The sequence below is a fragment of the Danaus plexippus genome, chromosome 8 (assembly GCF_018135715.1).
Source record: "Danaus plexippus chromosome 8, MEX_DaPlex, whole genome shotgun sequence".
Classification (NCBI taxonomy): Eukaryota; Metazoa; Arthropoda; class Insecta; order Lepidoptera; family Nymphalidae; genus Danaus; species Danaus plexippus.
The window spans coordinates 3,061,279-3,083,549 of NC_083542.1; the positions used below are offsets into that span (position 1 = coordinate 3,061,279).

The 22,271-nt window shown below is 34.5% G+C and overlaps 1 pseudogene; it reads right to left on the minus strand.

Moving 5' to 3' along the window:
- Positions 1-1,038: 1,038 nt before the first annotated feature.
- LOC133318838 (meteorin-like) lies at positions 1,039-21,612 on the minus strand (annotated as a pseudogene).
- Positions 21,613-22,271: the final 659 nt, after the last annotated feature.

Below are 22,271 nucleotides of genomic sequence, written 5' to 3' on the forward strand. Positions count from 1 at the left end.
ACGGGTATTTGATATTTTCCGTGTATTAATTTTTTTTTTTCGCCTAAAATATAATGAATATTAGTGGAATTATTTACTATAAGTGTTTCTATTATTTTTTAAACATGGCGTCGCTCGCTCAGCACGTTACGTATTTAGTTATGTTTTAACTATTCCCGTTAATGTCCGCTGTGATTGCGTCTCCCGTATCTTATCGTACCAAATGATTACTAAATCGTTGTCTGTATATAGATTATCAAATTATAAAGTGTCTATGTGATATTATTATATAGTTAAGGATTAAACCGTGCCGAGTAGTTTTTCTATGTGGTATCAGTTGTGATTTTTGTCAATAAAAAAATGTTACTACATTCAATCGGGAGTTTTTCATTTCACCTCTCGTACTCATCTTATGCAACTTAATCAAAAACGGGTCTTCATATAAAATACCTTCAATGTTTTGTAGTTGTTTTATTTCTTTCCACAGTTCTGTTATCTCCACTCTAAACTAAAATTCATTTAACATTCGTATATACATCGTGGCTACTCTCGTTGTTAATCTATATCACATATCGACAATAAAGATCTTATATATATTACATATAAAATTATTCACTAAATATTAAACAATCATATAATATATTACTTGTAATTTTCATCTGTATATAGGGCTTTTTACATATAACATATTATTTACGGAAGATCAAGCATTCGGATATAATAAAGATATATTCTTTTATTTTTTTTACGTATAATTTTTTTTTTATATTTACAATCTAAGGAAGACGCGAATACTGGAACGCTTCTGAACTCGACGTAGCTATGAGACAGTTATATATGGCATTAAACATTATGTATGTACACAGTTGAGATCAACCTTACGACCTAATATAAAAGATCTTAAAGATTTTGGCACTCCGGACCACATTTTTCTATACACTAACATTTACCTATTAATATTGTATTTATATAAATATATAAACCTTTATATTACATTATCTTTACACACTATATGGCAAGCTTACAATATACAAGAGAAACTATGGTTCTTACTTTATTACACTTCATCAGGCTGTCAGGGAATTGTAGAAGTGACGTCAGCTGTACACAATAATCAAAAATAATTTTCTTAATCCATTGACATTGGCAAAATATTCAACTATCCCAGTGCGAATGAAGACATAGAATTAAAAAAAAACAATAGCAAATTTGACATTGATGACGTATGTCAAATGTCAAATGTACATTGACAACTAAAACAATCAAAGAAGCGTTGACATTGACACAATAGAAATCCTAATAGTTGACATTGACAGTATTTTCCTCAGATAGAATGATTTAAGCCATATATTAAAAATACTAATAAATATCAGCTTCATATGAGTCGAAGTTGCAATATGAAGAGGTGATCTTTACAGGGTTAGTTCTGCACCAGTGTATATTAACACGTCTAGAACCCGAACAGCCGTGTCATTTGTAGCGTCCGTCAATATTTCAAGGAGCAGTGCGAGGTTCCGTCCTTTCTCCTGTCGCGTACGAGTTTCATCCACTGTTCCAGTCTCGGCGCGCACACGAGCGTGAGTCGCCCGAGTCGCCTCCTCGCCATCACGACGAACTCCCCCTCCCCGTGGCCGCACCACACGCGTCCGGCACCTGCGTGTGTGCGTGCGTGTGTGTGTGCGCGCTCGTGCGGACGCGTCCGCGAGTGCGTGCTCGCCGACGGGTGCGTGTTCGTGTTGTTCAATACTGTTTTCGACATTGTCTATATCATATCTATGGACAAAGAAATCAAGTTGTAAAATTTTATATTCACTTATAATTTATTAACTAATTTTGTATATTTTAAAGTAGAATAAAAACAGATAAAGTTATTAAACACTGGGGACGGTGAAATCATAATATATAATAAATATATTTTATTGACGCAGGTTCAGCAATCTGCATTTCTGATCATCAAATTACATCAACGTCATCACTGTTCATAATGACAAGTGTCAGATGCGGGAAACGAATAAATATAAAGTATCCAGTATTGATCTATAACGTATTTTTATTAATAGCCTCACATAGCTAAAGCCTCTCACCTATAGTAGTCATTGAGGTCATCTGTTTGTGCGTCCGTTCGTATGTCGGGGGCGGTCGCCCGCACCAGCTTCGTGAGACGCCAAGTGAGTTGTGTTGAATCCAGAAACGAGACACGCTCACTGCCAACCATCACAGCGCGAGATACTACAACAATATACAGTTGTATGAAAAAACACAGTAAATATGAATAATTATATAACATAATTTATACTATAGTATGTAATTTAAAAGTACAAAGAAAAAGTTAACGCAATGAGAAACATGATACAAAACTACTAATAAACGGCGGCCACAACAACATCGTTAGAAATAATAAAAAATTTAGTTTTTATATGAACACTAAAAACGCAATTCTGAAATTACACATCCATAAAGCGCAGACGTCATCGCGGCCGATAAAATAATTAAAATACAAAAAAATATATTAAAAATTTCATTTGCAAGCGATGAAGCGATTAATTGGTATTGGGCGCGATCTCCACGATGACCGTATTAATTGATCGCGAGATATCGAGCGTCGTTTACGCGGAATATTTTTATCTTGTGTTATCTCTCTTACAAGAGCTCTCTGCCGCTGAGACACCTACACCTTTTACAACATTTTTGTTAATAGATAAGTGAATAAGGTCGTCGACCCCGCCCCGAGAGGTAATTACACGGGCTTGGCTTCACTTCACTCTGAATAACGAGAAAAATTTATAATACCTTATTCAAGTCTCTCTAAAAACGTATTTCGAGGTATTGCGAAACGTTTGTAAATTTTTAATATGATATTAAATATAATTTTAAAACATTTAATTTGGTCTAGCTGGAATAATAAAAATACTGTCCAATAAGAATAAACGTTTGTGAACCCTAATACAGTAACATAAAGAGTTAACTTTGTATTAGAATAAATTTAACAAAATATAAAAAATTACGAACAGACATACATTTTGAATTGCAATTTAAATCTTTTGAATTTCAATAAACGCGACCACCGCTGTGGATAATGCGTCGATGATAAAAACATGTATGCCATATCCCGCGGAGTCGCGTGCTCTATACGGTGCCAACTCCTCATACGGCCTCCTCGGTATGGCTAAATCGATTCCTATCAATCTATCGTACACGCGCAACAACTTCCTTAAACCTAAGACGTTACGAACTCAGCGTTAATGTTTAAATTCTATATCATTTACAATTCCGTCACAATAATAACCGGTCATAGTTGGTTGAATTTCACATGCACGTTGTTAGTTACAATTTTGTTTGTTCTCTCGACAATTGTTGCTAAAATGATGGATAGACGTCCATCGTGATTACGAACTGGAGCCAGCTCTTGTAACCGTTACAATCATTACAACCTGACGAACACAAGAAGTTATGGAGCGAAGAAACAAGTTGGGGTCCACATTAACTCTCATGTCATTAGCGGCTCATCATTGATGGTTTTTACTCGTACTAAGTAAACAGACATTTGCTTGTGATGTGTACTCACCGAGATCGCTGGTGCAGAAGGCCAGTTCTAGCTCAGCTTCTGAACAGGGCCGGCAGTCCGCGGCGGCGGGGTCGTAGTGCCGCCTTTCCAACGATCTGGCCTCGTATCTGAATGTGGCAACCCTTCTTCTTGGTCCTTCCTCGGGTTCAGCTTCCAGTATAATAGCCTGCCGTGTCTGCTGCGGAAACATCTCAGTTCCCGTACATCACCGTCATCAGGCGCGCGTAGAGAGGAACTAGACGGCGGACACCTTCCACGAAGATACGTGCCGGGAAACGTTCAGCGACTTCTATGAAGTAAACGTAATATATTATAACATAAATTAAACATAAAATAAAACATAAAAGTTCATACCTGTATTATTGTGATTAAGCGATTAACAGATACAGATGGTCTGGTCTGCGGATCACTCGGACGCAGACTTTGAAGTCTTTCTCTCCAGTAGGTAGCGGCGGCTTGAAGAGCAGTCTGAGAGCTCCACGCGGGTACAGCCACGACACAGACCCCTCCCGACACCTCAGGTATACCGGCGTGACGCCCCGCTCGTCGCTCGATGAAAACCCGCTACAGACAATACGTGACTTTTATAAACGATTGCTTTTTAAAAAATTAAATTTATGGTCATATAACACGAATCTGTTGTTATTAAAACATAGAATTTCCAGAATAATCAAGATCCTTTAGAGACGAAAAATAAAAAAAAAGCTGTGAAGCGAGAAAAATATACGCCACAAGAGCGGTCGCCGGGCGACACTAACGTAGAACCTGTTTACAAATATAGAAACACAAACTCATCGCAGAGTAAATCATGACGAGATTTAAGATAAGGAGGAAAGTTCGCCGCGAGCTCAAATAACGGCACGCGACACGGCGTTGTTGCAATCTCTGTCTGCTCCTTAAACCAGTTCCGAGCCAATTTCGAACTATCTAATATCTGGCCACGTGGGCTAACATTTGGAGTAGCGCCCAGACCTGCCCACGGTCTTAGAAACAAAGCTGATATACGACTTGCAGCGACCATAACAGATAACGCGCACACTTCGACATGCATTGACGCGACGGAAATAAAAAAAACCAAGCTTTTATGTAAAGTGCATTGTTGGGACCTCACGCCTCTTTATTGGTCATGTACAGGCTCGGTCGCTTCGATTTATATGGCATTGTAAATGTATAAGTATGGAGAATATTCAATTTACAAAGAAAGGCAGAGCAGGATGTTGTCCAGATTCACTAAGGGACGCGATTGTGAGTCGTTCAGTGCACCGGCTGTTTGCATATATTTAATATTACCTTCTTTGAGACCAAACATAATTAATTAACAGTTTTTTTCGTGGCTTCAAAATAAAAACGCATCTCGTCCCTTTTTAATTTTACATCTTTGACTTTAAAGCGTCGAATAAAGGAGTTGAGAAGTAACAAATAAAACACATTAAAGATCGTTTATTATCATAAATAATAATCATGCCGTCTCCGAGTATTTTTATAATGCGAGCGTCACATCCTCACAACTTGTACGTCATCGAGGGCTTCCTTAATCCACCCTAATGGACTGAATCTCGTGATATACGCACACTTATAATGCTATGGTCCCCAACAAAAACTGGTCGCCGTAGGATAAAGCTCTTCGTGCTTTTTTTCAACGATCAAGCTAATGACGGTTTTATTACCGGAATATTGAGATTTTTTTTAATAAATTTATCATTATGAATTATACAGTTTGTTTCAATTCACTCACTATGCTATAGTTCCAATTCATAATTATATAAATTGTACATGAGCAAAATATTCTGGTAATATAATATTTTTGGTTTTTATCTTTCTATGGTTTGTGAAGCACACGTGAACAAGGGTTGCCTCGGGTTGTCAACCTCTCCAGCATCCTCGATGGTTGTGTAATACGTACTCAGATGCATACCGCCTTATACAGTAATGAAGTAGTTTTTATGTACATTTTATCTAGTTTTAGCGAGCGATTATTTTAATAATAATGTACGGTCGACGGTTTGATATTGATTGTTCTCGGAACGGCATTGATGTAGCGCTCATTACATATTCAAATATACAAAAAAGGTTTTATGAATTCTGATGTCGCGTCCGTTAATGAGGCCCGAAGATTCCTAAATCAGCTTCGAATTTGTCACATACCCACATAAAGTTATTTATATTATGATTTTATTGTATCAAAACTCTTAACATTAATACTTGGTTATAACAATAGAAGTTAATTTGAATGAATGAATGTCTAACCCTGGCACAGTCGAGAGCGCTATCTACGTGCTAAACAAATAAGAGAAAAACTAACACACACAAAAAAAATATAAAACACAGGACATTTTTTGTCAAACGAAATATGAGGGTGTCGATGCCACGTCGCTCCGTGTTAGAAATATTTTAATTTTTTGTTGTAACCAACACAACGAGCGCTGAATACTGAACGTGCAGCGTGATGCTAAATGACTAAAGCATCTGAAAACAGCCAACATCGAGGCTGGGACGAGCTCGTGGAACAATAAATATCTGCGACAACAAACAGCATAAACATATTCATAAGATAGAAACAAAGAAAGAACATAGAAAAACGAAACATCGAACTTCTATAAACTAAAGAACTAAAAAAAATTTATACACGGTACAATAATGTTTCTTATAATGTATGTCGCCTTGACGTCGCCGTAAAACGAAAGACAATACCGCGCTGCTGTTACACAAAAATGGCTTGATAGCACACTAAGTCTGAATACGTTGCTGCCTCCGGGACGTTGATTTGAAAAAAAATGTACATTAAAATCTTGTTCGAACATAATAATAAAAAAAAACTAAAAATTGAAACACAATCATATATATAAACTACAGTTTTACAACGTCTGGGTTTTTACAATACTTTTGTTATTTCGAAAAGGAACGAGAATATCATTAATAAAATGAACTCTAAATGTATTGTCATAGAGTATAGAATATAAAAAGGAAAAAAAACAGCCGTTAACGTAACAAAGAGCGATCAAAAAAAAATTCCATTTTTAAATTAATTAATAATATTTTTAAGTATTTGCGACCATTCTTTTGTTATTTGAAATTTATTCGTTCAATTCATTATAATCGATACGGCTATGTTAATTCGATAACTAGAAGCTACATCGGTTATAATATCGATATATATATTTAAACGAGCGATCGGTTAATTGTGAGACAGTGATGTTCTTGGGGTGTCATAATTTTATCATCGTACGACTTCTAGGAACTCGACGTCTTCTAGGAACACGATTCTTGTCAAAACTGAAGTGAGATAACAATAAGTCGTACATTCAACCGAGATCTAAAACAGGATGTCCCTCTGAATAATTAACTCAATGTTATAAATTAAACATAACTTACTTACTTATATATTTATATTTAAATAGAATACCTTTACTGTTTATGTTATGATTTTCATGTACTTATCCCTTCAACGTTTACGAAATTTTACAGGCACATATATTATTTTACTAAAAACGTTTAAAATAAAAACGGAATAATCGAGAGGACTTGCAGATCGAAAAAAAAAAGTTATCGAAGAAATCAATTAAATTTTGCAATAAACTGTGATATTACTAAAAAATGTTTACAAAAAATATTCTTGTCATAAATTTATTTTTTTTTTATTATACATATAATATTGGTAACGTAAGTCAATGTCGTGTATGTATGCACGTCAGTTGTCAGCCCTGAGTATAGCACGTGAACCACGCCCGCTATGCCCACGCGCCACGCAGTAGCCATTTTACAGCCGATATCATCTATACCCGCTTTGTTACATTTCACTGCTCTTAATGTCCTTATGCTATTGAAAATATCAATTTTAAAACACCTATATAGTTAACTGACTTCTCAAAATCATATAAGACATCGGTGCTAGCGGAAACCTAATTTAAACTTCGAATCTTGTGTAATTCACTAAATTACTTCCTAGAACAGAACGTTTGTACCTACACATAGAACTTTCTGCTCCGACTCAGCTTCCTAAGCTAGAACCTGTTTGAATAATCCAAATGATAATATATGAACGCAACGGTCTAAACGAGAGCAAACCGCGCTGGTTCGATAAATCTATTGCAAACTTTAAGAGCGGTACAAGTCGTATCGTGTATGTACCTACGTTTTGTTCAGCAGTGTATTGTGAGTGTTACACTTTCAAGTATCGTGTCCCTTACAGAACCTCGCCCAGTGATTTATCGATACTTGAGTCCCCACCACACAAAAAGCTCGGACTGTTTATTATACATAACCACGCTATATATTTGTTACTCTTGTTTAATATAATGAGTTTTTTTTTTGTTATAGTTTAATGACGTAATAATTCAGAGGATTTTTTGAGGGAAGTTTGCTTTTTCATAGAGACGATTAGTTTACACTCATTTAATTTTAAGTAAAGATTTGTGAGTCGTAACTATATTCTAATTTATAAGAAATATATAGCGATTATAAAATGTATAAGTTAGGTCAGTGACTCATTTAGGGCACATTTAGAGCGATCAACATGAGAACGGCCAGTTTATTGAGAGACAATGTTTGTAGTTCTAGCCTTGTGGAGGTGGACCTTGGTATCTTGGTGGCAAGTCCTATCGGCGCACGTGCGTCGCTTGTCCGCCACAATACCTTAATCAGATGCTAGGTACTATAAAACATTTCAATGTTCTATAATTTACTTCTGTATAAAAATATATTCAATGTATTAATATACACGTAGGTATAAACCGTGATGTATCTTTTGTATGTTTATAAAACTGGTTATTTTTCATATTTAAACAAAAAAAAAATTCATGCATATATAATGACAACGTTTAGTTTATATATATTATATGTTGTGTATGGGTGTGTAGTGTGTACTTGTGTGGTCTGTAATTGTAAGTGATGATTCGTCCTGATTGCATAATGGAAGCGGCCCGTGCTCTCGTGGGCGACCCTCTGTCAGCGGCCAGCGAATACTACATCACAATATAACACCTCACAGTACAAATACATTTTATATGCGGAATATCTCGCAATAAAAAAAAATTTCTCTATAATAACAAGGCTCTGTATACTTACTTACTATATCCCACGTCATTGTTTACTTATTCCCATCGCATTTTTACTGGTGACGAAATTATCAATCGTTTTAAACACCTGCAACACTCAGCGTCTTATAAAGCAGTGAATTACTAACTCCTTATTAATCAACAATCAGTTAAATTCGTTATAAAATTACTCACCAGTCATACTAGATGCATCCCAGTTATGAGTTATGAAACCATGTATGTATTTATATTAGTAGAAATATATTTTCGCGCCCAATTTCAGTATTCCCGTACTTCGGAATAATTCTTTTACTGACACTTATAATATATGAAAAGAATCCACACACACACACACACATACCACACACACACACACAGCCCACTTAAAACGTCCCATTCTAAAATAATTTAATTCGACATACAATAAATTACTTTTTGTATTCGGTGATGTCGAGGAATATATTTTTTTTATATATAATTCTTTGAACATATGCGGAGAATTGAGCGGCGCCACCCACACATGTAGCGTGTTGACAGAAATAAATAAATAATATTTAACAAAATAAGCCCGCCAATGAGGCGAGGTGAGGGAATAAAAAAATATACGCCATTAGCCGGAGACACCGCACTGGCTGCCGCTGAAATTAACGTTGCTTTCATTTAATAACGTTAAAGCCAAGTATGCAGCACTAACCTCACGGATCTAAGGAGTTATGAACAAAAACAGTTCAATTAGTACGTTCCGCGTTGATTGCGGACAGATTAAAAAATACTCTTTCATATAAACGTCACTTTTATTATGTCGGAATTCATGAGCTTTAACAAAATAAGCATCGAGCGTCGTTAAGCGGTTCGCGGAAGACACTTAGATATAATTTCAGTGGCTGTTATGTATGTTATTATGAAGCTATTTACCGCATTAAATGTATACAATTCTATGGACACTAGTTTTTGCGCGCGACTCCGTCCGCGGGGACATCGGGCTTTAAGAGGCGTTTATAAAGTGTTTTAAAATAATAGATATGATAACTAACTGTCAGTTACGTGTATACTCTGTGCCACATGACAATACAATACAATTTGTGCCTTAATCCCGGTTGAACTACGCAGAATTCCAGGATAAATAATAGCTGATATATAAGATACATTATTGTGGACTGTAATTAAAATACGGGCGGCAGTTTTAGCGTGAATGAGCTAAAAACGTGAGAGCATTTTCATAAACTTTCTCATTTATAATATCAGCAGGTAAGTTTATTACACGAACAAATATTTAAACTCAATCCTGTTCAAGTGTCATGGGAAAAAAATAGATAAGACGTTTTAGATATTCGCGAAAATATAGAAATCTCTCACGTGTCGCTAGAGGGTATAACAAATTACCTACACACTACGAACCCATAAAAATTTGATATCATATTCATTATCTACGCTTTATTTCAATAAAAATTCTGGAGCGAGTTACTTATATTAATGAATCAATTATTAGAAAATTAATATTTCCTTATATATCAATAATATACTCAAATTTCAAACACTGGACATTTTATAAGGGAAGGTACACATGTACCTTGGAGTGGTTTTCCCAATCTGTACTAAACGTATATCAATCTATCACACGTTCTATATAATGACAGATAAATGACATTCTGTAAATAATCCGATGAATTGTATGCTATCAAGATGGTTATATCAGTTTAGATGGACGTATCTATAAATATTTACATTCCCAAAACATATCTATAGAAAGTAAACAGTCGCTGAGAAAAATTCGTACATATATAGATAGTTCACTGTCATTATAACTCGTGTCACGAGAAACTATTAGTGCTTACGTATTACAAATTCATTAGTATTCTATCGTAAAACAATTGACATACTATTTTTCCTCTAATTAATTGAAATTTTTATCGAGAACTCATAACTCATAGAGTATTGATCGTACTCATTCATAATGGAAATGATTATAATAATTTTTTATAATTTGAGACGTTAATTCTTATAAAATATTATCATATAAATCAGCTATATACTCGTTTGTACATACAACAAAGGACTATAACCCGCATCAATTGTTCACATGAGTAGATCGTGTGAGAACATAATGTGCGGAACACTAGCTAACTATTATCGTCGTATTTAAATAAAACATTGAACTATAATCATTTAATATAATAAATCAAGTCTCATTGATATTATCTTGTGTTGCGTTACAAACGTTTCTTTTCCAATTAAATAAACCGAGAGGAGATAGCTCGTGATGCAACGCCCGCCTATTATTTAGAAAAACTGTCTCCAATAATGGTACAGTCGTGACCAAATTACATTTCGTATAAAACAATGTATTACCTATTTTTTTTGTTTCTACTTATATTTTAGTATATCAAAGTAATGTCTTTAGCATCATCAGTTAGTTGTTATAAGACATTATATAGCTCATCTTCAAACTCGCATATTATTAACCTTATTACACGATACATTAAAAAAGTGTTTCCGCTTCAGTCTTATATTGGAATTAAAATAAAACCAGTCAGTTACTATTACAATAATGAAGAACTTTGAGTAAGTTAAATAAATTTAATTCATTAGTCAGTATGTGTGTGTTAGGAGATATCAAAAGCGTATTAATGCATATAATGTACAGGTCTTGGTAAGCTGTATAGTAACAATAGCGGGCATATTCTTATAAGTAGAGCGGGTCTAGTCTTATAACTATACATTTTCCGTATTGAGATTGCGTGCCTCGTGCCCGGCGGCTGCGGACGATTTATGCTCTCTGGGACCACATGTAGATACATGCTTGTTATTATTTAGCGGACCTCTGAGACAGACGCCGCCCCGGGCTCTCGCCAATACCCCGAATACCTCGACGCAAAACATCTCGATACTAAGAAAAACTAATATGGAAAGGAGGCGAATAAATAATTTGAACGTACACCATTAGTTTAATCCATATTTGAATGTGACTGTTTTGAGTTGCATTCATTCTGTCGTAATCAAATACATTTAAATTACAAACCGTATAAGATGAAGTTAGTTTTTGTAGCTGCAATTTCAATGATATTATAGGAATGTTCAGATTGATTGAAATACGGCGAGCTATCGATTATCGAGTAATGATGACGAGACGGACCGCGTTATAGATTTATAACTATGTAAGCTTAGTTCCTTATAGAGCGAGTCTCGAGCGAGTACAGCCGACGTAGCTGGTTGACCGACCTTGTGGCACGCGCCAACCGCACTGCAGCATTCGGCTTAGCGGAATCATTACATCTAATTCTCTCGCTGAACGCCTGCTTTAAATAACAATCGTAGTAATATATACCGAGTCTGTACAGTTACTTTCATATAAATGAGTCTGTATATTTCACTGTATTTAGAATGGGGACCTTGTTGCAATTCGAAAGGATTAAAGCGCTTTGAACTGATATATCCCCTGAGTTTATCAAGAGATATTGATTATTTATAGCTTTTATACTTGGTTTATGTAAGTCTTGCACGTGTTTTGTAGATTGCATCGGTTTAAATACAATCTAATAAGCAAGCATTGTTTATTTTCGTATAAGAACAACATTTTTTTTTTGGACTTATGATTAGAATTTTAATGATTGTACCATTTGAATATATTCAAACGAAACCGAAGGTCCAATTAGGGTGTTACGAATACCGATGTCCTTAAAACAGACGAGACGAACATCCAGGGACAAGAAAATGTCCGAGACTAACCTGGTTTTTGTCCGACGCGACGGAACAATAATACGTTAGAGCGGCATTTTATCCGTTTAAAATCAATAATAGCGTAATAATTAAGTATAATTAGTGTGCCAGTAATTAGGATAACATATAAGACATGCCCATATATACTTTGATTAGCCTCCAATTAGGAAATTGGAACGTTCAATCAACAAAAACAATTAAGATCGATACATATTCTAGTTGTTGATCAGAACAGATTATAAAAATAACTTAAAACGTTTAAATCTCCGTTCATTTTGTTAAACAAATTAAAAAAATATATATATATAAAATCCGTGAAGCTATTATCATAACGGGTTTAATTTATGCGACGTCCATCACATCAATGCTTTCGAATCATCAAACTATTAAAGAAATTAACAAATCACACGTGAATATGCTATGGCGCCGACGAATAAAAATATTATCTATTATAAATGTTAAGTTGAAATAACTGGAAGCGTTTCTGGACGCCGCGGACGGAGTGCTCTCCAAACAATATCCTATTACACGTTGCAGTTCAAAACATTAACAGGCAAATGTTGAATTTCTAGTTTTGTGAAGAAATGTTTAATGAAGACTGCAACATAAGAATCTTTCTTCGCTTATATTTTATACAATTCAGCTATACAAATTAAAAGAGAATAAATTATTATATATTTCTTATTATCATTGAGAGGGACCGTTACGAATCTTGTAGATGTATAAATATTTATATCGTATAAAATCTGAACCTATGTTTTATCGAGGCGTTCGTACGTGGACTTGTTTAGAGACCGCCAAGCCGCAACAATGGGCACCGCAACAGGCTATTGTTGTGAGATCAAAATAAAATAATAAAAATTCGCGCCCACAACGACGATCCTATTCAAACAGTCATGTTTATTTTTCTTATAGTCAGATATTATTCAACACAGAAATAGTTTTTGTGTATCCATATAAACTAACTTATGGCGTGTTTATGTAAGACCTGCTTATGGTGAGGCGTGATTGACTCCGCGTAAATTAGAGGGAATAGTTAACATGATTATCAACTTTATCGATAAATCAGAAATAATGTTTTGTACAACACTAATAAAATAATTTTATGATCGTCTTCATTTAATTGTAAATTTCAAGAAACAAAAAACGTATCGCTTATTTTTATATACGTACCTTGTAGATGATACACTCAAACAAATTTATATATATATCAAAAACGATAGTACTTTATGTTAGCCGTATCAGTTATATGAAGAAGTCAGACCTTACAGAATATAAACATGACGCCTCAACGGAGCCGATAATGAAACGTACTGGGAATTCACTGTGTATATAAAGTTCGCAGCTTACACAGATCTGGTGTCAGTACTGAAGACTGTTTACAGATCTCGTTAGCTGACCGTCGGAGCCCGCCTACACCGCACGCAAACCATTGGCCATTACTCATTACATACAGACATACAAAGAAAAACGGCCTCACTCTTTCTTACTCTAACAGACTACTACATAACCCACTTACTCTCCCACTTTAACACATCGATAAACTAACTTAATTTTACGTACTCTAGCAGACATCGAACTGTTCAACTAACTCTAGCGGATTCTAACAGCAATAAACCGACTTACTCTACCGAACTCCGTATGAAGATGTACGTATATATCTTATTTGATGAATGACGTGTAAGAACCGAGAAGTCCAAGCGTCATCAATCACGGAGTATGTACTTCGGTATTGTGATCTTTTTTCCTCGCATCCCTGTACCCGTGACCGAAAGTCATTTGTAATGCAATTTTGATTCGCTCCACCGTCGACGTAATGGAGACATTATTTTATGACGTGGATTGCATTACAACGACATTGTTACGTGCTTACACGCTTATCTGATAATTGTGAACTTCGGATACCGAAACATAAGTGACTGATTCTATAGACGATGTACCTTTATATAAGTTTTACGTAAAATTTATTGTACAAGAAAAATAAAAATTATCAACGACATATACCTATATTTTTTGTTAATATTATACTTGCGTCCATTAAAATGATATAGATATATAATTTTAAACTGTTGTATAGTGCGATGATTTGCGATCGATAAATAACGAGACGTTTTATTACATGTATGGCGAAAAAACTGTCCTCAATAACCGATAGGTTTTTCGTAACGCGCTTGTAACTCACACACTTTCACTCGAACAATGCCGAGTTGAATCACGACTAACAGATCGGGCCTGAAGACAATTACAATGGACCTTGTATTACGTATAAGATATATATGTGTATGTCTGTATATTCCAATATTAAGCTGCCTGTAAATAAAAAGCTTTCTATACTTTATGTTTGTTCACGGCACAGCACCTTTACAAACATCACCAATAGTTACATAGCGCTGAGGCGATATGTTTTGAGGTGCGAACTTTAAGGGTGGGTACACACTGGGCGTGATCGCTAAAACGCACATCAAATACGGAGGTGTGAAAAGCATGATCGTGGCTTTCTTATTTTAAAAGCGACCGCTCCAATAAATCCAGTGACCGCTACCAGTTCGTTACGTGATCTATGAGTCTGTCTGAAGCTTAAGTGTAAATCATATTTATTCAGAAATATCTTTGTTTTTTTTTCTCCGTCCATTAGAACATCGCAATTATCTTGAAAACAAGTTTTATCTCCGAGGCAATTAAAATAATAATATCAACACCATTTGCTTTAAAACTGACCATCATCCAGACGTTTCCAATCTAACATCCAAAACTGAAATTTAAGTTAACCGTAGCAATTAAATCCCAATAAGTTATTTTATCGAACCTACTTCCTACTTATAGTCCACATAAATTATCTAAATCACTATAGAAAATGTATCAATTGAACAGGAAACTTTAATTTAGCGAATGGTTTACATATAACATTGTTATTTAATTAACCGTTTGTTAATCGCAACGAGAGGTTCGAGTTCCCGTAACAATATACGAGGCCGGATATTTTTATTTTTAATGTGTAATAAAAATGCTTAGCATGCCATATTAAAATGGATAAAGCATCCAAACTGATTGCTCCCCAGTATCAAATGTCGCCTGGCGTGTCCTATCGTATAACGTCTGGTCGACTGGAACTAAGTGTTTTAACATGAAAACCAATTACATGTTCCGTGATGAAAGGAAGCGAAGATTATTCATCTGTGAAGGAAAAAGGGAACACGAATACTTAAACGATAATGAATTTAATTAGGTACTATCGAAAATAATAAATATTTGACTTATATTGTTTTAAAACGAAAAAATATTTGTCGTACGACCTTTAAGACTCTTAAATTCTTTCGAATATTCTTTCGCCTAAATTGAAGCAATTTCATAAAATAACCCGCATATTATCTAAAAGTGCCACTTGAGTACTGTTAAGCCCTTCGCCATTGTCAGCGAGATCAGAACAAACCAGAGACAATGCGAGTCGCTTTTATCTTAACAAATCTAGCGAACCCGCCGATAAACCTAACGCCATTGTTTATTATTGTCTATGGTCATTTTCGTTGAACGTAAACAAAGCCAGGTAATATTAGTATTATTACCTCGTCGTTACTCGTTCCGTTTCATCTCGAACTGTTAAGATCATTGAGGATACAAGACGTCAAGACTTCATTAAAAACAAAACCAGAGGTAAAATACTGACAGTACTAATATTTTACCTGAATACGAGATTTTTATAGTCAAGAACACTTAACTACTTATATTCAAATACAAAGCCATCGGAAACAAGAAACGGTAGTATCTAAAGTATTAAATCAATAGGGATGACTTATATAGGAATCAAACTTTCACCGATGACACAAAAAGCTATCCCACGTTATACTCTGACATTCCTATGGAGCCAGCGTTTGTAATTTTTTTGTGATACTAATTTAAGCATCTATAAGAGTCGCGTCTGCTTTGCTTACTTTTATTACTATAGCTAGGGAATCGATCGCTAAAGAAATCATTGCATACTTATTTTTTACGTTCGAGATTTCAAAGGGCCATAAACGGCGGTGCGGAGCCCGGGGCGACTGCCATTTGCAATCGGTTATGGAATGACCGCGGACCTCTTTTTTAAATTACCAACCGTCGCCGAGATCCTCTTTTTAGACTATTCAGATTGTAAAAGGCTATGGACATAAAATACCTATTATACAAGTTGCATTACGTTCAAAATCACTTTGTGGGTATGTTTGTAATCATTTAACAGGCTCACGTTATCTGCCAAGTGAGTGTAAGATTTATGATGGATCACCAGAGGTAGAGGATAGCTTGGTGTCAGGTTACAGCTTGTAAAAATAGTATGTGCACCAGGACGGGTTCTCAGTAACCAATGAAGCAACCACCGAGATGCGTAACGAATAATTTATATGTATTATTTAATGGCGTCCTGACAATAGATTTTAACTTAAACCGCTCTCAGGATATCGTGATACGTGATCAGAAACAATAGCTCCCATAGACATCTTCCGCTGTCAAGGAAGTTTGAAATAATATCTTTAATGAGCATAATAATTAACTTCGGCGTGTTATTAAAAAAAATGGCAATTTTTTTATTGAAATTAGACAAATATAATCAAAAAACGCTAAATATGGGCAAACTCGAACCTGCAACCTTCTAGTTGCTTTTTATCTGAATTAAATTTTAATTTCAATATGAGTCCAACATTACATTAATGTCAAAAAAGTAATTCGACAAGCTGGGATAATAAAAATAATAACAAGAAAAAATTTATTAAACTATCGGACAACAGTCCAAGCTATGTTTCTATACTGAGAAAAAAGTCGATATATTTTTTTATGTTGTTCAAACTTATCACGTACGTATTTCATATTACAGTCCACCGTAACTACTCGCAATTTTTATATTTAAAAAAATAGATTCATTTTTTCATATTTTTTTTTAACATACATAAGTTCTATGTCAAAAGGGATAAGGCTATATATAGAATAATAAATTTAAAAAAAAATGCTCGGAGATGATTTGAGACATTAAAAATGCAGCTCGTGCTCACGACCCCACATCCTCTAATAAGCGATCAGATATCTCATGAATTATTCACAACACGCCATATAATATGACGTCATAAAATTATTGTCAGCGTATCATTATCATGAAAAATACGATATGATGTATGATATACAGTGCGTAATATTAGTAATTTCAAAATTATCTGTGATTTCGATTCCAAGATGTGTTGCTAGCTGCTCCGTGCAATTAGCAGAGTACGCTTTATGAATGTACAAACAAGTGTACAAGGGACGCCTTCATTTGACCTACGTCCGACAATAGCAGGGCGTTAATTGATTTAGTCTCATTCATAGAATTCTTAGTTCAACCAAAATTTGTTTAATATATGAGATCGAGCTATATCGAGATATTGAAGCGGTTGAGTCTGTTTGGTAGACAATGGCCAGTCTGATATTCAGATTCACAACACAAAACAACCGTTCACGGGCTGCCAACAATTAATTTTAAATGATTTGACATTACTTGCGTAACCTTCGGTCATGACTTAAATGTATATAGATTTACATATACAATAAAAAATATATTTGTAATTATTTTCGTGTATTTCTTTAAGAATGAAACCTAGCGAGCCATTAATTCATATAAACGAGACGTGTGTGTTGTAATTTGTTTAATTTAAACTGGGTCATGATGGTTATTATTGATCAAGAAGAACTAGCTTTCTAATGCACGTTCCGATATTGTTATAAATTACAAATGACTTGATTGATTATTGCTTTATATAAAACATTTTTTTATCGTTTATAATGTCCGTACATCATGAGTTCCTACACATGGTAAATCTGTCTGAAGTGTGAGGACATATGGCCCGTTGGATTATATTACGTTTTACCGAAACGTGTTATCTCCGGTATTGGACTTCAAGTACATCATAAAAATATATATGTGATAGACAGAACGTTATGGCCGCGTATATCAAGTGCCTTGGGAACTTACGCTATTACTTACAAGCCAACATTAAATACTTACTGTCTTTTATCGGACGGTTATTAAGACTAAGATTTAAATCGTAACAAAGCTTAATATCATATAAATACTGACGTAATTATAGTTTACAATACATTTAGTTCGATAGAATTCGATATCAGTTGGATTTCATTGAGCTGAATAGAGGCCTTAAGGGAATCGTCGGACGGAACACGTGTCTTTGATTGCCCCCAATTGGCGAGCGAATAAAAACAATCGTCGCTTAAAAATAACAGTGATTTCATACAACACGTGATGGATGTACTGTTAGTGGAGCGCTCAGTTAGTTCCCATGCTTATATTATGTGAAGAGTCCTGTAGGAACGATCCCATGACGAATACATCAGGACTCCAAAGTTGAAAGTTACTCGCATTGATTTAGGAAATTTCCTGGTTGATTAGCAGATGAAGTGAATCGAGGTGCAGCCTTCCAAAGGCCATATGGAATCTTGTAGCATGTGATGTTTAAAGTAAGCAGATAGCAATATCCGTCCAGCGGTCATGTTCAATGTGGGTCACCGGGAAGTGGAACCGCAAAAATATGTTCACATCACCAGATTTATCAATATATTTTTTTTAACTGTACATGATTCCAGAAGCGAGTGAAGTCAGCATAGATTGCGTTCCCACATGTTAGGAACACGTTACTTACGCGTTTTCTATTAACATATCCGTGTTGATGACTGTACGGTTAATATATTTTTAATGAAATAGCAAACTATTCTTATTGTTCCATTAACAAAAGCGTACGATCGTTTAGATAAAAATCTTTGAGTCACTTAATTTTAAGCCGGAATGGTACGTGGCTGTAACATTTAGGCTGACAACAAAAAAATCTTATTTGTCACGACCGACGCTCTGTGGACGTCTATAAATTAAGCCGCTTTTGTCAGTGAAATTCTGACGAAGAAATGTTTTGTCCATTAAATTGATTAGCTCTTTAATGATTTTTTTTTTTTTTGTTCGCATGACACAAGCAATGACATTACGCACATCCGCTGTATCCTGGGATACAATATGAGTGCATCGGCAATTTAATAAGACATATTTCAATGGAAATTCCTCTTTAATAGAATTACATATTACATATAACAACGTATATGTAAATATATGTCTAAAATAAGCTTCGTTAGAGATTTCATTACTATTTTTATTATACGAATGTTAATTATCGTTGGTCGTGTATAGCCAGTTTTATAGCAACGTTCGTAAAGGATGTGTTATATTGAACAATAAAAACGCAGTAAAACTATTGGAAGTCACTTATCAATCAGTGGTGTATCGTGCGAAGCGGTCTTAATAGAGGATATTATAATAACACTCTCCCCTCCGTCCTAATAAATATTAATGTATGGACTCCGCATGAACTTGAGCCAACATCATGCTGGTACATTCTCACCAGATTCGCTTTTCATCGATATGCTCTTAGCTTTATCTTTTAGAAATATTGTGATTAGAGCTTTTTGTTAATTGTCTGTTTGCACGTGGCTGAATGCTGGTCGAGGTTGTTTAAGCAATGTAGTGTTAGGTTTATTTAATATTATGTATTTCGGCATTCACTTGTGAAGGTCATTACGGATTTGTCATACATATATTATTATCAATTGTAATTAAGACCAGTCAAACGATAGGGTCACGTGTCCTCAAACAAGGGGTTGGCGGGAACTATTTTCACATGGACTTCCCACGCCACCCCAAAACCAATGAGAATCAATGGGGAAACCCTACTCGAATGGTTTGTTCCGTAATCACCCTATCATTTCCGGATCGCATTAAAATATCAATTATTTACACACTTAGTGAGATCTAAGACTTTCGCGAGTATTCATTTTAATAAAACTATTTTTTTCGAAATTAGTACGCGAATTTTTTATTATGTCAACTAAAACTAAATAATCCCGTGATCTCGTCTGTCCGTGATCACGTTTGCTGAAAAGTAACCGAAACGTCCGGATTATGTCATTAAAATAATAAAAAATCCGCGTACTCTAATCCGAAAAATATTACTTTTATTTTATATTATATACACAATTATTTTTATTAAGTGTCAATAAAATTAATTTTAAATATTCCAATAATTAGAATAACATTACATTTATAACATCTATATAAATAATCAAATTAAATCTGACGTTAGAGCTAACGAAGTTATTATTTAAAAAAAATTGTATTCTATATGCAATGAATTTCAACGGCAAAAAATGTTATAAATCAAAAGCAATTTGAAATTAATGATTCAGGCCAGTGGAGAAGACCGATATTAACAAACCGCTTGCAAAACGGACTCGCCTCGAGCGAGAAACGAGATTGTTATATCTAACAGGAATTTTATAATGGAATTCACGAAATTTATAAATCATTTAAACACAATACATTTCGCCGAAAATAACTCTCATAAATCCAAAATCGATTTGCATAAACAACAGATATCGTGTGTTTTGAAATTTTCAACATTTTTTATCTTGTTCTCGCTGTGGTTTGATCGTTTACTCAAATCGAACTGATTATTACATACATCAGAATTATTCAAATTTAACAGCTACAAGCATTTTACTGTGATTCCGTGACTTTTCTGTTCCTATTTTAAAATTCAAATACTTTAAATATGTTGTATTAAAAATTCTGTTTCAGATGCCTGAGGCGATGTTTTAATGGTATATCAATGTTTTAAACATATATCTTGTAGAATAAATTCCAGTATGCATGTCGTTTGTATGTCGGACCGGCAACAGTCTTCTTAAATCTGATAATTTACGCATCTCGATATAAAAAATAAACTCAATAAACTTGAGCCATAAAAACCAGATCAACAAGCTTTGGATCGTATAAGGTCTATTTTTCCAATTAAAAAACACAGTAGCTAAAAGCTTAATGCAAATTTATTGCCATCCTTTAATTTTATAATATTACTTTTTATAAACATCTCAATTGAGTCTACGCAAAACATATACAAAAAGAATTAAGTTTTACATTGACGTTTCGAAGCTTTAACTTTTATTTCAGTTGTGTATTCTAATTTTAAACAATAATAAATAGTAAATACATACCTGCCGGTCCAGTCGCACTGGTCACCAATCATTCCCGCCTCCGCAAGGCATATCAGACCCAAAACAATACTTAAAAACACCGACTCGTAACCCATTGTGATATATGTATTTACAAGTCTTTAACACTCAATCTACACACATCACTAACGGTTCATAATGTAACGTCCATCATAATTTAAGTCTGATGCCGTAAAATGTTTTCAAACAAATCAGATGTGATTGTATCGAAATTGACAACAATCCCCCGTCACGTTCACAACTTTACTAACGCAATAGTAGACTTTCAAGTTGATAGAGACGGTTTCAAGTAGCCTGTTCACCATCTCTTTTATATTATCGAGGAAAGAATGAGATAGATATAACAATAATACTGAGAAGATGACACGATATTGCTTTCCTTGTCATGCTTAGCAAGGAAATACACAGTGTATTTTATTGTCGAGAGGGTTGAAAATAAAACAGAGATTGCACTCGACTTGTCAAGGCTGGAACATTGGCGGGAAACGCTTGTTTTTAGACGTTTTCATAAAACTTTGACCGTTATTATAACTAAAGTTTGCTGAAAGTAACTCAATAACCCAGTAATTTTTTCACAACTTTAATAAAACATTGTTTATTATTTATATATGATATTTGTTAATATTATTGTATGCAATAAAATAAAGACTAAAGAAGCAGTGTTCTTAAGAAAAGAGTGGGGAATAATTACTAAATATAACATTCTAGTTTAATTTACATCCAAATAATTCTATTTTTGTACTTTGTAATTAAAATAAAATGTAGTTATAATATGTTATTGCCTTTAAGAGAGTTACAAATAATTATAAAATTGTATATAATTACAAATGATTTATTTATATTGCAAAATTGTGCACTGTATTATATGTCATGATTGATGAGTTTATATTTTGCATGCACAGCTAATA